We start from the raw sequence: 17428 nt of genomic DNA on the forward strand, positions 1-17428 counted from the left end.
CACAGATGTTGAATGATATGAATTGTAACTCAAACGTCTTTTAGAAAACTAGTCCTGTCCAAATAGGGCTTATGAGTCGCTTATAGGGCTTCTGAGTTTAAAGGGCTTATTAAGTGTAGCAAAAAAGCAACAGTGAATAAAATTTTCTCAGGGTTAAGAAAGAAACAGGCAGCATGTGCTTTAATGCACTGAAATAATAAACTAATACGCATAATAAAGAAAAATACATACCCTCTAACAACTCCACTTTCTGATGAATAAGGATCTGGTCAATCTGAAATGCAAAGAATATGTTAGTAAAAAGACATTATACATAAAAGAAACACTAATGGGAAGAAAAAAAAAAAAGTCAGAGTGATGGCGATGTAGTGTTTTTTTAATACTATAAAATGAAGAATAATGAATGCTCATCAGGTTTGTTTCATGTAGTTTTTAAATTTTTTGGTGTTGTTATTTCTATCATATTTGTAAGATAATAGTATTAGTAATATATTTTGTACATGCAACTTAGCAAATATTATTGTAAATAAAAAAATAATTTTATTAGGGCTGTCAAAATAACGCGTTAATTTCGATGAATTAATCTGAGAAAAAAAATAACACGTTAAAAAAATAATGCAGATTAATCCATTCCGTATTGACCTTTGAACCTGGAGCTCTCTCTGTCTTCAAAGTAAGCACCATCTTCGCACTCTCTCTACCTCACACATAATAATCTAAATCAACTGACACAATGCTAAAAGTTCATAAGACCGAATCCATGTTTCACGAGGCGTATTCGGAGAATGTTTTTCCTGAATAACCGCTGGGTGTGAATAGAGCTCAAAAGAACGTCACCTCATCTTCTCTGACAGGCGCCCTGCACGTGCAGCTGACATAAACCACACTTTCAGTAAACAAAAAGATAATCCTATCCAGTGGTGAAGGGTTTTCTGTGTTGACAAATCTTTTGCGATGTCCTAATAACAGTCGCAATTCGCACGCAACGCGTCAACGTCCGCTAATGTCCAATTCGTGACCTAATGACTCATTTGAACAGATTCATTTTAATGAATCATGACAACTGATCTGTCCACACGGTCTATAACGAATAAATTACTCGAACAACTCTGAAATGAGAACATAAGTGTGCTTACCCCATTTAGCAAGAGTGGTTAGTAAAATTAGCCTTAATAATCCACAGTATTTTCAGGTTATTTAAATAACAATGTGTAGTAAATTAGGCTTACCTATAAAATCAGTTAGTTTAGACTGGAGTGAGGTGAAACCAGAACAAAGCAAGCTGTTTTTAGCTAGGTGCATTATATGTATATGGTAGAAAATTATATTATTAGTCAATATAACTTGTAAATGCTACTTTTTAATACTTTTCAGGTTTAGCAAAAAAGCATCCACCGAAGACCATTGTTGACCCAGGAAAAACCCTGCTTTGATTCATTTGAATTGCATATTTAATTTTTGCTGTGAAAGTATTAAATATTAAAATTAATTTAGATTAAATAATCACAGAGTATGTAATTAATTAGATTAAAATTTTTAATCAATTGACAGCCCTAAATTTCATACATTTCAACAATTTACCACCAACTACAGATGCTGCATCTACTGCATTCCCAATGTTTTCACACTGACACGCCTCCCAACTTAGAAACTCTTGGCTCCCAAGTTTCCCAATCATAATTATGACATTGTGGTGGAGTTCATGTGAGTTCAACTCGTAAATATGATCTTTCCGACATGGCTTGAATATACCAAAAGACATGGCCTACCTGAGTGAGGTACTCCAGACCAGGTGGTACTCCAGCAGGCACTGACCCTGGTACTCCAGCAGGCACTGACCCTGGTACAGCTACAGGTGCTACAGAAGGTTGATGGAGGCACATCACCATTAGCATCAGTCAGCTTGCATAATTCAACAATTTCTTTGTATTGTCTTTAGTTGATTAGAATGTGAAAATACAAAAACAGCACATTTTGATGGAATCTATACAATTAAAATTCAGCAATGCAGATTTGTAAATATTAGCTTTTTTTAATATTTCACAAGGTAATAGTATGTACTTATATATAATGTATAATTGCAAAGTGACCACACAGACCAAAGTTTAAATAAAATTGAAAAACATATGTCACTTATCTACTCATTTACCTTTTACCCATTACTGTTTTCTGAAGTATTTATAAATTAAGTACAGACTAGACATGTTTACCTCCATACGGCTGGCCCTGGTGAGATGCTGGACTAACTGGACCAACTGGACCAGGCTGATACATGACTGGCTGATCTGGAACTGGCTGGTATCCTACTTGAAACCCTGCAGGTGGAGCCGAATATCCAGGATCTCCATAACCACCCACTGGATAGGGGGCCATGGAGTGTCCGCCAGGCTGGGGCATGGGATATGGAGGCTGGTGTGGAGATGGGTAGCCTGGTGTAACAATTTCAAATGCAAAGAGAGAAAAATAGAATGTTAGTGTTTTGCTTATTTAGCATTAATGGAGATGTTTTTGCGCAGATTTTGGAATTATTTGGTTTGTGTATATTTTTTTGATGTCTTGCTTGAATGGCTCGTTCAGATTGTTGCTTCAGAAACATGCTGTAAATAGTCCTGATGACTCCATTCAAGCTATCAATGAAAATCCTACCACCATGCCTCACCACTGACTGATTTATTCTTTTTCAATCAATAAATACAGACACACAGACTTCTTGTATGATCAGATTTGACATGGTTTGTTCTGGCCTCCCATGTTCTGTTCTGGAAGGGATCTATTTTAGACTGCATTGTACATGTGAGGCATTCCGATGGGAAAAAACAAAACAAAAATAGCCACCAATAACAGAAAGGGTCATATATAATTCATTGTGACAATATTGACTATTTACTGACTATCTATAAGAACATCACGAACAAAGCGTGTAATAGAGAAGATGGTAAAATTTTAATTACAACAACCACAATCTATGTTTTTTCAGACATATAAAGTAGATGAAAATTAGTCATTAACTGAGTTTCAGCAATTAGGACAAATATGTAATTTCTAGAAAACAGTTATTTAATGTTTCAGCAGTATTTAATCAAGTAAACGTAGCCTTGATTAGCATAAGAGACAAAACCAACCCTAAACTTTTAAACCGTAGATTACCTCAGGAGTCAGGGTTGCCAAGTTTGCGCAAAACCAGACCAATTGCTATTCAAAACCCGCCCAATCACAGCCAAAACTATCCCAATTGTATTGTACTGCAGAGTTTAGCTCAGCACACCTGCCTGGAAGTTTCTAGTATGCCTAATTAGACTTGATTATCCGGTTTAGGTGTGTTTGATTGGGGTTGGAGCTAAACTCTGCAGAACAGTGGCCCTCCAGGACCGAGTTTGGACACCCCTGCTTTAAAGCTTCAGCATTAAGGAAGTGGTCTATTAACTATATGATTCTGGACGCATACTAGGCAAGATAAAAAAAGTCTATTGAAGACTGATGGCCATGAGGCAAAAAAAACAACAACAACAACAGTGCCTTTCTTTGCCATGCATCAACAAGCCTGAGGTGCTCAAAACAGGCTTTCTGACATTTTGCTTAAAGGTATAGTTCACCTAAAAAATGAAAATCACCCAATAATTTACTCACCCTCAAGCCATCCCAGGTGTATATGACTCTTCTTTCAGACAAATACGATCGGAGTTGTATTAAATAAGGTCCTGGCTCTCCTAAGCTTTATAATGGCAATAAATAGAGAATGAGATTTTGAAGCCCAAAAAAGTGCAACCATCCATCAAAAGATAATCACACGGCTCCGGGGGGTTAATAAAGGCCTTCTGAAGCGAAGCGATGCATTTGTGTAAGAAAAATATCTATATTTAAAACTTTAAAAACTAAAATAATTCGCTTCCTACAGACGGCCGTGCGCATCGATTTATGCCTGTGACACTCTGACAAACGCAGAAGCACAGAGAATAGAGCAAAACAAAACACCGGTCACGAATTAGAATTCTAAAATGAGAATTTTTTTATGTCGGAGGATTTCGATAAGAGGCACTTGAGTTTGTTGCACAGCCCTATTTGTCTGTAAGTCAACGTGCGTACGGCCGTCTGCCGGAAGCTAGTTATTTTAAGTTTTAAAGTTTGAAATATGGATATTTTTCTTACACAAAACGCACCGCTTGACTTCAGAAGGCCTTAATTGTGGTTATTTTTTATGATGGATGGATGCACCTTTTGGGCTTCAAAATTTCATCCTCTATTCACTGCCATTATAAAGCTTAGGAGAGCCAGGACATTCCTCCGGTTTCATAGACAAGGCATAAGCTAGTCCTAGACTAAAATGCATGTTTGAGCTGTTTTAACTGAAAGTATCTTGTACTGATAGATCTTAAAATATGTCAGAGCCATTGTTTTGTCTCAAGATGCACACCAGTAATGTTTTTTTTCTAGTGAACATTTATAAAAGCTACTTAATTGCCCTAATTGAACTAAGGCCTAATCCTGGCTTAGTCTGTGAAACCAGGCCATTATTTAATATAACTCCAATTGTACTGGTCTGAAAGAAGAGTCATATACACCTAGGACGGCTTGAGGGGGAGTAAATCATGGGATCATTTTTATTTTTGGGTGAACAAACACTTTAAAAGGGGAGAAAGTGAAGTTTCTTTAAAGTAAATCTAAATTTACTTGAATTGTAATATGCAGTTTACCCCAACAATTCCTGATCACCATCACAGGAGAATCAATGAATTAAGAAATGGTTTAACCAGTAGTGGTTAGTAATTGCACTAATGCAGCACAGCATTCATGACATTGCTTGTTGGTAAAGGTGCTTTCTGGATCATCTGGCAGACCAACTGGGCTCACATTGAATCTAGGCCCTCAATCGTTGCTAATTTGATTCTCAAGACCTGCCACATGGAATTGCAACCTGCTTCCATCATGTTATCTTACTGTTCATGATCACGTGTCCATGGCTCGACGCATTATGTTAAGTGCTGCTCTCAAGTCATTTATCATTCAGACTAACTCAATGAAAATTTAGCCACCAGACATCCACTATTCCAATTAGACTGAAAGGGAATCGTAAGAAAATGCTTTCACACATTCACTATTCCAATTAGATTAAAAGGGAATCGTAAGAAAGTCTTAAAAATAAAGGTTCTCTATTGGTATCAATGGTTCCATGAAGAACCTTGCATAGAACCCTTCTATTCTATAAAAGGTTCTTTTTATCTTTTAAGAACAGTTCTTTGAGGAACCAAAAATGGTTCTTTTATGGCATTGCTGCAAAACCCCCCTTTTGGAACCATTATTGTAAAGAGCATATCATGTGAGTTCTCATAGAAATATGACATAAGATCCTGTAAGGACTTTGAAATAAAGCAACAAGACAACTTAACGGCAAAACAACCAATCTATCTGGCAGAAATTATGTATTTGGAACCACCTCATCTTAAAGAAGACTTCCAGCATGGTATTACCACATAATACTTGACCTTCTCTTATTAAAACCATTGGCATTTATGCTTTTGTGATCGTTTCATTTAAACACTCCCTTCTTGCCATTCCTGTTGTCAGTGCTACTTGAATAAACATTGCTTAACTTGAGTATTTCACCAGGTCAAATTTTTTTTGTTGAGTCATGTGTAAGTCATTCATTTCCTGGAAAAAATAAATCAGTTTTGGTAGAAAAATAATAATTGCTGATGTTCATCCACTCTCCTAATATGGACTAAATAGTGAGTCTCCATGGTGAAGCTAGCTTGAATTCCCCAGCTTGTTAAGAACACAGTTGTCCAAAGAATGACTCTTAATGGGGTTAAGGAATCACTTGACTGCCGATTTAGCAGCAAAATGCAATCTGGTGTAGATGGGACTTTAAATATTTTATAGTAAGAAAGACAGAACAAAATCATCTGCTCTGAATTAAGCACATGATACATTTACTCTTATGATAGAATTTTGACTTGAGACCTGAACACAGATTTTGTATGATCAGACAAATGTGTTGTACAAACAACAACAACAACAACAAAAAAGGTAAAACTACAGCCAGAGACATTTCATGGTGTAAGATCACAGACATCCCCAACTCTGCAGAGCCTGTGGAAACTCATAAATGTGGAACACAGCCACTTTTGTAGGGCTACACTTCCTGCATTCCTTTCCCACTGACCTCTGGAGAAAATGTTTTCACCTTCATTTCAATGCCTTCACTGAAACTGCACAAATCTTGCTTGAGAGTAAAAATGTAAACAGATTGTATGGATAGCTTTCAGCACAATGGTCCTAAACTTCATGAATGAGTTACTGCAGGTGGGTGCTGTATTTCAAAACTCACTGGTTGTTTAAATCATTACATGCATTTCCTAAACTACAAATCCACAAACATGCAATTGCATTTCAAGGAAAATACAAACAGATTATCATTACCTGGTCCAGACATGTTGAAGACAGATGTGTGATTTTCAGAGCCAACGTCTGTATAGAAGCACCAAGATCACACTATGTGGGCGAAGAAAATGTAGGGAAGTTGTGGTGTGTTCAATACAAACGCTGGAAACAAGCAGAACAGGTCCAAAAGAACAAAAGCTCAGCTTGAAACTAAAATGTTTAAATGTTCAGGCAGAATTTTAAAGGAAATAGGTGAAACCAGCCGGATCTTAAAGGAAATCCTTAGACAAGATTCGTGCCAACCATTTCATTCTCTTTAGGTTACAATGTTTCAGATGGCGAAAAACATACTGAAGCAATAACAATATGACATCATGGCAAGTGGGTGTGGTTATATTAGATTGTGCTTATCGTGTACACCGTTTTTCCACAAAGACAACAGCAACTGTTTAATGGCCAAGCATTCGCGAACAAAAGAAATAAATAGGAAAAGAAAAATAGGAACCCTTATCCAAAAGTCACTCGAAAAAAGAGGCTATTTAATCAAAATTAATCAAGATAATTTCTTATAAATGTAGCCTATTATATAACAATTTAGCACACAAAAATGCGATAAAATGGCAGCTTGTTAAAACATAGGCTACTCTGTACAGCCGAGGATTCGAAAAGGGTAAAAATATAATCCACCATAAAAACTCTCACTTACATCTCAGCTCTTGGCTTGATACTCCTCAAACAAGCCTTCGGGAACAAAATCTCCACAAAGTGGTTCTGGTTGCCACAGGGATTATTCGGATATGTGGAAAGAAAAGAGTTTTAAATGATTTCCTTCACCTTCGCTTTACACTTTTGCGGAAAAAGACTTGTAGCGTTTAAACACGCCCAAACATGAAGCATTTCGTTTTCTCCATGAATCATTCTCCTCCCCTTTTATGACGCATTAGATTAGAAACCTGAGAAAGCCACAAGACTTCTATTAAGAAACAAGATTCACTTTTAAAGGAAAAAGGGGATATTTCTGCGCTGATTGCAGTGTTCAGTACACGGCAAAGAAATGGGAAGCACATTTATTCTATACTCCACATATAGCTAGTATTTGCGCAGTTTGAACTTATTTCCTGTCAAACCCCCTCGCGAAAACCATTAACACCCAAAGTGCATAAATAACCCTGAGCAACACCTACAATCTGCACCTTAAATGACATACAGACTCATGATGTTAAAAGGGGGGGTTTCATAACTTGATGGAAAATATCATTGTTCACTAAACAAACAGTACACTGCTGTAAGCAAGACATAGTTTATTGGTCAAAACATGGTAAATCCTTTGATTGTTGCCAAGTCGTAGTCACAAACGTTTACTTTACCACGTCGTTTATCTCCCCCCAACAGGAGGCTGGCCCCATGTCATCCGAGATGTTAATGTCTTTCTTTCTTCAGTCGAAAATAAATTAATGTTTTTGATGAAAACATTTGTCTCCATGTAGTGGACTTCAGTGGAGCCCAAACTGTTGTTTCAGTTTCATTGCAGCTTCAAAACATTCTACACGATCCCAGAGAAATAAGGGTCTTATCTAGAGAAACCATCGCTCGTTTTTTAATAGGCCCTTTTCACAGTAACGTAAAAGCAGTGGATGTTCCGTCTTACCTTCGCGCTGGCGACTTCTCTGGAAAATGCTTTAATAACTTTTAAAGGTGCCCTAGAATTAAAAATTTAATTTACCTTGGCATAGTTAAATAACAAGAGTTCAGTACATGGAAATGACATACAGTGCGTCTCAAACTCCATGCCCATGTTCAAGGCATTACACAAGGGCAGCCAGTATTAACATCTGGATCTGTGCACAGCTGAATCATCAGACTAGGTAAGCAAGCAAGAAAAATAGCAAAAAAAATGGCAGATGGAGCAATAATCACTGACATGATCCATGATAACATGATATTTTTAGTGATATTTGTAAACTGACTTTCTAAATGTTTCGTTAGCATGTTGCTAATGTACTGTTAAATGTGGTTAAAGTTACCATTGTTTCTAATGGTGCGTTCACACCGGACGCGAATGAAGCGGTAAGCGCGAGTGATTTACATGTTAAGTCAATGCAAAGACGCGAATTGACATCCTGCGGCGCGAATCGCACAAGTTGAAAAATCTGAACTTTGGCGAATTTCCGCGCCGCGTTAACCAATCAGGGGCTTGCTCTAGTAGTGACGTGACGTAGCGAGCTGAGGCAGAAATTCGAAACAACAATGGAGGACAAAATCATCGTCGCTGTACATCTTCATACATTTATAGAAACAGAAATAAAAAGGATCGTGTTTGAAATAAAGTGAGTGAGGAGGTCGGACAAACTAATAAGTTGTAAAAAATGGTCTTTACTCAATTTGAGCTATATATATATATATATATATATATATATATATATATATATATTTTAAGACTACAAGCCAACTAAAGACGACCAAGTTGTGTTTATTCAGAGGAAGTGTGCAGAAAGCAGTGGGAGAGTCTGGGACACATAAAGGAGCGGGAGAGCCCCTCTCATGACGCGAATTTGCGTCTGTTGCGAAGGGATTTTCACGCGCGAATGAAGCGAGTAAACTCAAAATGTTCAAGCGTCCATAGCGCGATTTATTCGCGCAAGTCGCGTCTGGTGTGAACACAGCATTACTGTATTCACAGAGACAAGAGCCGTCGCTATTTTGATTTTTAAACACTTGCAGTCTGTATAATTCATAAACACAACTTCTTTCTTTATAAACCTCTGCAACAGTGTAGCATTAGCTGTTAGCCACGGATCACAGCCTCAAATTCATTTAGAATCAAATGTAAACATCCAAATAAATACAATACTCACATAATCCGATGTATGCATGCAGCATGAATGATGAACACTTTGTAAAGATCCATTTTGAGGGTTCTATTTGCTGTGTGAACTTTGTTTATGCAATGATAGTGTCAAGAGCTCGGGAGGGGGTGGAGAGCACGAGCAATTAAAGGGGCCGCAGCCTGAATCGGCGCATTTCTAATGATGCCCCAAAATAGGCAGGTAAAAAAATTAATAAAAAAAAATCTATGGGGTATTTTGAGCTGAAACTTCACAGACACATTCAGGGGACACCTTAGACTTATATTACATCTTGTAAAAAAACGTTCGATGGCACCTTTAAATGTGAACTGTTTATGTCAAGGATTTACACAGTCGGGTTCTTTTGGTAACGTTATTTCCTTTCTGTAACTGCCTTGCTTAGGGTTTCCACGATCAGAAACTTTAGCAATGTTGTGTCCTTGAATTGAGTTTTATCACAATGATTGTGTGTCCACACAAATCTGTTAGCCTATTTAAAAAAACAAGAATATTGTTTGTAAATAACCATAAGTATATTTTTGCTATAGAAAAGGTAATTGCCTTTTATTTTGAAATTTATATAGTGAAATGGTTGAGTTACGGTTTTAAGCTACGCGCATTTCCTCTTCCTTTGGAAGCGCACGCGCCCTGGCTATTGCAGTTTTGCAGTGTATATAGCTTGTTAGCCCAAATACGGCAGTAACTTCGACGCAGAGCAGTGATGAACGTTAAATTCATATTTGCAGCCCCTCCAAAGAGGCAAAAGGTATTTAAATAAGTTGAGATATGATCATTTCGTTTGATAATGTGTTCGTTTTTGCATCAATGTAAGAAAGCAGTATGTGAACAATGTTAGCTAATCGGTCACATGTATTGTATGCATTTCAGCTCTTACGTTGGTGATATGGTGTATAGTTTAAGGTTCAATGAAAGGAGAGCTTTATTACATCAAGGAGATGCTGAGAGCATGTCAAGACAGGAGTTGAAGGAAGATATTGAAAGCAAAGAAAAACAATTACCCGAACTTCATAAAATGGAGGCTGCGACCGAGTTATCGTTACCCAGGCGTTCAGAGCGGCCTAGTGTGCTAACGGAGAAAATACTAGCCTACCAAAAAGACAAAATGATGAAAAAGGACAGAAAACTATGAACAATGGAAAGGGCTAATCAGAATATCCAGAGGAAGCTTAATAACTGACTTATCAGAGCATGAGTTATGTGTAATGGCTGATGATATTGAAAAGGGTTTGAACGACATGATGGTGTACAGTGAAATAAGTGAGCATACTATGCCATTCTCTGAAACAAGACGCAAAATGGACTCTTGTGAAGCAGTAACTAAGGACATTATGAAAATATTTAATGAACATATAACAGCAATAGATGGTGAATTTGATGCAAGCAGAGAAAGTATGCCCACTCCATCTACGGCACCGCTTCTCAGTCTAGTGTCAGTAAGCAGTCCGACACTTCAAGCATCGCAGTCAAAAGGATTGATGCAGCGGCGGAGTTAGCTGTAAAGGAAGCAGAATATAAGATTGTGCAGGAGGAAATTAAACAAAGGGAAAAAATGAAAGATATAGAATCCGAACTTGAGCGTTTAAAGGCAGAAAAGGAAATGCAAGCTGCTCGCGCAAAACTTGAGATCTACGACAGAGAAATGAACATGGATGTGGACAGTCATGTACAGTCAAATACAACCAAACATTAAAGCTGCAAGCAGCTATGAAAGGTCCCTTGCACCCGGGCTCACGCCACCCGTTGGCCTTAGGAAAACAGTGATCAGTGGGCGACATGCATGTAAGCGAGTGAATACAGGAGAATTATGCCAAAGTCATTTCGAAATGCCACTGTAACACGGTTAGTAGATGTGGGAAGAAGGAGGCGGGAACTGGCGAAAATTCAACATAACTTTAATTCAAAAATAACGAAAGTAATGCCGGCAGACCCTCGCGGACGTCTGCCGGCCACACAAACATAATAAAACATAAAATAAAGTCCAGGCCTGGTCCTCTCTCGTCCTCCACGGTCGTCGCTCCTCCTTTTATGCTCCCGGAGCTCCTCCGTGAGAGATTCAAGGCCGGTGCGCCTCCCAGGTGATGCTTGTTATCACTTGCGTCACCGGCCTCGCACCGTTCCCTCACGGCTCTCGCCCGCCCTGGTCGCCACATACCCCCATCGCCCCTCACAGGCCGGGGGGTACTCCCGAGACTGCGCTCTACTCCCCCCCGGGGCCTGTCTCGGCGGCCGCAGCACCTGGGGGTAAGGACAGACGAGACGAGAGAGGGGAGACGGAAGCAAGGGGAGCGACAGGACAAGAGAGGGGAAAGAGGAAAAAGAGAAAAAAAAAAGTCTTGGTCCGGTTCCCCGACACACTGCCGCTCGGTCCTCAGCCTGCCAAGAGGCTCTTTCTCGCGGTGCCATGCGGTGGCACTGGACGCTCGGTGGTCGGCCCGATCCTCGACCGCCTCCTGGCGGCCGGCGATGGCTCCTCCGACTGAGGGCAGCCGGCAGCGAGTCCCCCGTCCCCTGCTCCTCCGCTTTATGGCGGACGGCAGCAGGCTCCGGCCCACGGCAGACGGCGGCGACTCCTCCGCTCCCTCCAGGTCCAGGACAGCAGCCACCCCACCTCGTCCCAGGAGCACGGCATCCGGGTCTCCGTCCCACCTTTCACAAGGCTCCAGCACCACCGCCTCGGGCAGCCTCTCGCGGTCTTCACTTCCGCGCTGCCCGAACTCCGCAGCACCGCGATCCCCCTCAGCAGCGAGGGCTCTCCGACAGCATGTCCCTCCTTCCTCCCGGGTTTCGGCACCAATGTAACACGGTTAGTACATGTGGGAAGAAGGAGGCGGGAACCGGCGAACATTCAACATAACTTTAATTCAAAAATAACGAAAGTAATGCCGGCAGACCCTCGCGGACGTCTGCCGGCCACACAAACATAATAAAACATAAAATAAAGTCCAGGCCTGGTCCTCTCTCGTCCTCCACGGTCATCGCTCCTCCTTTTATGCTCCCGGAGCTCCTCCGTGAGAGATTCAAGGCCGGTGCGCCTCCCAGGTGATGCTTGTTATCACTTGCGTCACCGGCCTCGCGCCGTTCCCTCACGGCTCTCGCCCGCCCTGGTCGCCACAGCCACACTTCCTGCTGTCAACAGATGGCGCTTTGACCGTAACTGAATATTGCTATGTTGATGTCTTCAGGCCAGGACTTTTATCGAACGTGAAGTTTTGAGCAGATTGAACATTGTATGCCTGAGTTACAACAACTTCCTGTTTCTTTAGTGCCGTTAATCGCATAAATTAGCACTCAGCCAAGTGTTGCATGATTTAACGTGTTTCTAGCATGTTTGGTACTTCGTGGCGTAATGAAATGTGAACCTGGTAGTGAATTACAGTGTAAAGCATGCCATTTCCTGTTGCCAGCAGGTGGCACTATGGCTAACTGAATATTGTCATATAGATGTCTTTAGGCCAGGACACTTACACATGTGAAGTTTGGAGCAGATCAGACATAGTATGCCTCAGCTACAACAGCTTCATCGTTCACGGCGAAACATCAAACTTTGTCAGTCCGCCACGGACACGCCCTTCAACGAAAACTCAAGATCTTTGATATTTATCATTGCTAAGGTCTTAAGATTAGATAACATTTGATGTGTATCTGGTTAAATCTCTATGAGGTGTTAATCACAGTGTAAACCATGTAATTTCCTGTTGACTGCAGGTGGCGCTATGACTGTAACTGAATATTGTCATGAATATGTCTTCAGGTCAGGACTCTAATAAAACATGTGAAGTTTGGGGCAGATCAGACATTGTATGCCCGAGTTACAACAACTTTCTGTTTCATGGCGAAACATCGAATTTTGCCAGGCCGCAACGAACACGCCCTTCAGCGAAAACTCTAGATCTTCACAATTTAACGTCTCAAAGGCCTTTAGATTAGACTGACCAAATATGATGTTGATCTGATTAAAGCTCTAGGAGGAGTTTGTTAAAGTACAACATGTGGAAATGGCAAAAACTGCCAAAATTTTGTAGAGAAAATTCAAAATATCTCACTTCCTGTTGGGTTTACAAACTTTGAACCCAGGGGCTTTTTTGTCTGTATTTGGCTGTTACATCTGTCTACCAAATGTCATAACTGTACGTGAAACGTAGCACGAAGGGCGCTTAATTGAAATTTTGTAGGTGGCGCTATCGAGCCATTTTGCCACACCTAATTCTGAAACCCATATAAGATGTAAATTTTCACCACTTCTGACGTGTGTGCAAAGTTTCATGAGTTTTTGAGAATGTTTAGGCCCTCAAAAATGCGATTAATTTTGAAGAAGAAGAAGAATTGGCTGAGCAATTCCAATAGGGTCCTCACACCATCGGTGCTCGTGCCCTAAATATTACTTTCTCTGTTGATCACCAATCTGTTCATGAAGCGCCAGCTCCCTCTAGTGGCTTACCTCCATTAATGCCACAAAACAATGTGTCTATTCATATGTCAAGTCATACAGTGAACAATCCAAACCCTCAAATTGTAACTCATACGCCTCTCACAGACATTTCCGAGTTGGCCCAAGCAATTCAAAACAGTATAGCTGTAAACAGAATCCCAGCGCCAATGCTCACAGTTTTCAGTGGAGATCCAATTAACTACACTGAATGGAAGGCTTCATTCTCTTCACTTGTAGATTGCAAAGACATCTCACCTGCTGATAAGCGCACTTGCTCAAAAGGTACGTCACAGGCCCAGCAAAAAATTGTCTTGAGGGCACATTCTTTCGCAGCGATGAAGAGGCATACAAGGACACATGGCAAAAACTTGACCAACGTTATGGACCTCCCTTTATCGTCCACAGAGCTTTCAGAGACAAACTGCCTAAAATAAGCTCAAAAGACGCTGAAGGATTAAGAACATTTCCAGACTTTTTAAATGCATATCTCCAAGCCACACCATACGTAAAAGGCCTAGAAACACTAAGTGACTGTGAGGAATCAAAAGTTACTACAGAAAGTTCCTGACTGGCTGGCAGCCCATTGGAATCGACATGTCACAGTTACACTTATGAACGGCAAGGATTTTACCTCTTTTAAAGACTTTGCACAATTTGTGGCAGTTGAAGCGGAGATCGCATGCAACCCGATCACTTCTTCCTATGCTCTTCACTCATGCAACGCATCTCATGAGAAAAGGTCCACAAAAGACTTTAAATTAAACAGATCCATACAAGTCTTCACAACGCAAGCCACGGTACAAAACAACAAGGCAAGAACAAGTTACACAAAAGTAAAGGTACCCTGGATGTTTTGCAAAGATGAAACCCATCAGTTGTCAAAGTGCTCTAACTTTTCAGATCAGCCCTTAGAGGAGAAACGCACATATGTTAAGGACAATAAACTGTGCAATGGATGCTTAAAGGTGGGCCATAATGTCAAAGATTGTCACCATCGTCACACTTGTGACATTTGCATAGGAAGGCATCCCACTTGTCTGCACAATGACAATTACAAGGCATATGAAAGGTCTCAAAGCTATGGAAACACCACTCCAAGCACTCCAAATGAAACTGCGGCAGTCACAGCTCTCAACATATCTAAGGTGGGTCAGTCAAGTAGCACATCCATGATTGTCCCTGTGTGGGTGTCTACGGTTTTGAGCCTGTCTAAAGAGCAATTAGTTTACACACTACTAGACACACAGAGTGACAGCACATTTGTCTTTGAAGAATTAAGCAAACAGCTATGAGCGGACACTCACAGCGGACACCCACTAGTGACACAGCAAAGCAATGGCCCCACCTGACAGAAATTGCTGATAAGATACCACCTCTTCTGAGTTGTGATGTTGGACTCCTTATAGGATTTAACTGTCAAAGAACTTTAGCTCCAAGACAAGCAGACCAGAGCTCAATGAAACTCAGTCCAATTTGTGTCATCGAATCACAATAAAAGAATTACCCATTGTAACTCCCATGGACGTGATTAATGTGCTAGAGTCAGATTTTAAGGACACAAAGGCAAGTGACAACACAGTCTCACAAGAGGATCTCATCTTTTTGGACAAACTCAAGGAAGAAATAAGGAAAAATGAACAAGGACACTATGAGATGCCTCTTTCTTTCAGACAAAGGCCACACTTGCCCAACAACCGAAAGCTTGCTGAAATCTGACTCGAACACTTAAAGCAAAAGTTCAACAAAGATAAAAATTATAAAAGAGACTATATAGCTTACATGAAAGACATGATCGAAAGGAATGATGTCGAAGAAGTACACACTGAAGAAAAACAAGGTGAATGATGGTACATTCCCCATCACGGGATTTATCATCCCAAAAAGCCCACTAAACTACGTGTTGGTTTCGATTGTTCAGCCAAACACAAAGGTACAAGTCTAAATGATCATCTTCTCCAAGGGCCAGACCTGATTAACAATCTAACAGGCATCCTCCTTCGGTATAGAGAAGATGTTTCACCAGTTTCACTTTCAGCGTTTTTCAGAGTTTTCTGTGGTGGAAAAACGGCAACACAGAGACACAGCCACAGGTATTCAGGATGAAGGTACATCTTTTCGGTGCGACATCATCTTCAGGATGTGCAAATTACGGTCTAAGGTATTTGGTTAAAGAACACTGTCACACACACCCTGCAGGATCTGAGTTCATGGAAAGGGACTTTTATGTGGACGATGGAGTCACAAGCACAGGCACAGTTGAAAAGGCCATACAGCTCGCACAAGAGGCCACAGAGATATGCAAGCAAGGAGGGCTCCGTCTACATAAATTTATCTCAAACAGGCCTGCTGTTCTACAAAGCATCCCGCCATCTGAATGTGCAATAGAGACAAAAACAAAGGACTTGACATTCAAAGACATGCCACAAGAAAGGGCCTTAGGTTTTAGATTTGATAACACTTTAAAGGACCAATCAGCAACACGTCGAGGTATCTTATCTACTGTTGCATCCATCTACGACCCCCTTGGCTTCCTGGCGCCATTCGTGCTTCATGGAAAAAGGATCTTGCAGGAAATGTGTCACCAAGGTATCAACTGGGACGACTCCCTGCCAGAATCACTGAGGCCAAGGTGGGAGATCTGGCAATGTGACTTTGCCAACTTAGACAAGGTAAACATAACTCATGCGAGCATGAGTGGTTATGAACAATGCACCTATTTAAGAGCCAAAAACGTCAAAGAGGAGATCCACTGTTCACTAGTAATAGCCAAAGCCTGTGTTTTTCCTACCAAGCTAACTACAATCCTCAGACTCGAGCTAACTGCAGCTGTAGTTTCAGTCTCAGTTAGTAACATGTTTAGAGATTAACTCTGCTATGCTCAAATCAAAGAGTATTTCTGGACTGATTCAAGAGTAGTTTTGGGATACGTAAACAATGAGGTACGGCGTTTCCACACTTTTGTAGCGAATAGGGTCCAAAAGATTCGCCAAAGTACAAACCCTAAGCAATGGTTTTATGTGCCATCTTAAGAGAACCCAGCCGATAGTGCATCTAGGGGTAAATCTGGCTATGTTCACACTGCAGGCTGAAATGACCCAATTCCCAATTCTGAATGACACAGATCCGATCTTTTCAAATGTGAAAAGATATCATATATTGCGGTATGGACTGTTTCGGTCCTTTTGTAGTTACAGAAGGCCGAAAACAACATAAACGGTATGGACTTTTATTCACTTGTTTTTTATTCACATTAAGCTATTAGAGGACCTATCCACTGACACATTCATTAACGCACTAAGGTGTTTCATTTCTATCAGAGGTGAAATTCGACAAATCCATTGTGATCAGGGAACAAACTTTGTTGGTGCAAAGAATGAGTTTAAAACTGCCCTAAGTGAACTTGACACTCAAAGACTGAGTACTTATCTGTCCCAAAAGCAGTGCGACTTTGTGATGAACGCACCACACTCCAGTCACGCAGGTGGAGTGTGGGAACACCAGATAAGGACTGTCAGAAGTGTATTGAATACTACTCTGTCACTTGCACATGGTAGATTAAATGATGCTTCACTAAGGACTTTATTCTATGAAGCTATGGCCATAGTAAACAGTCGCCCACTGACTGTAGACAACCTTAACAACCCTGACAGCTTGGAACCGCTTACCCCTAACCTTCTGCTCCACATGAAATCCAGCACAACACTGCCCCCACCTGGTGTCTTCTCAAAAGAGGACCTCTATGGAGCAAAGAGAT

Source organism: Chanodichthys erythropterus, chromosome 11, assembly GCF_024489055.1.
Source record: "Chanodichthys erythropterus isolate Z2021 chromosome 11, ASM2448905v1, whole genome shotgun sequence".
NCBI classification, from domain to species: domain Eukaryota; kingdom Metazoa; phylum Chordata; class Actinopteri; order Cypriniformes; family Xenocyprididae; genus Chanodichthys; species Chanodichthys erythropterus.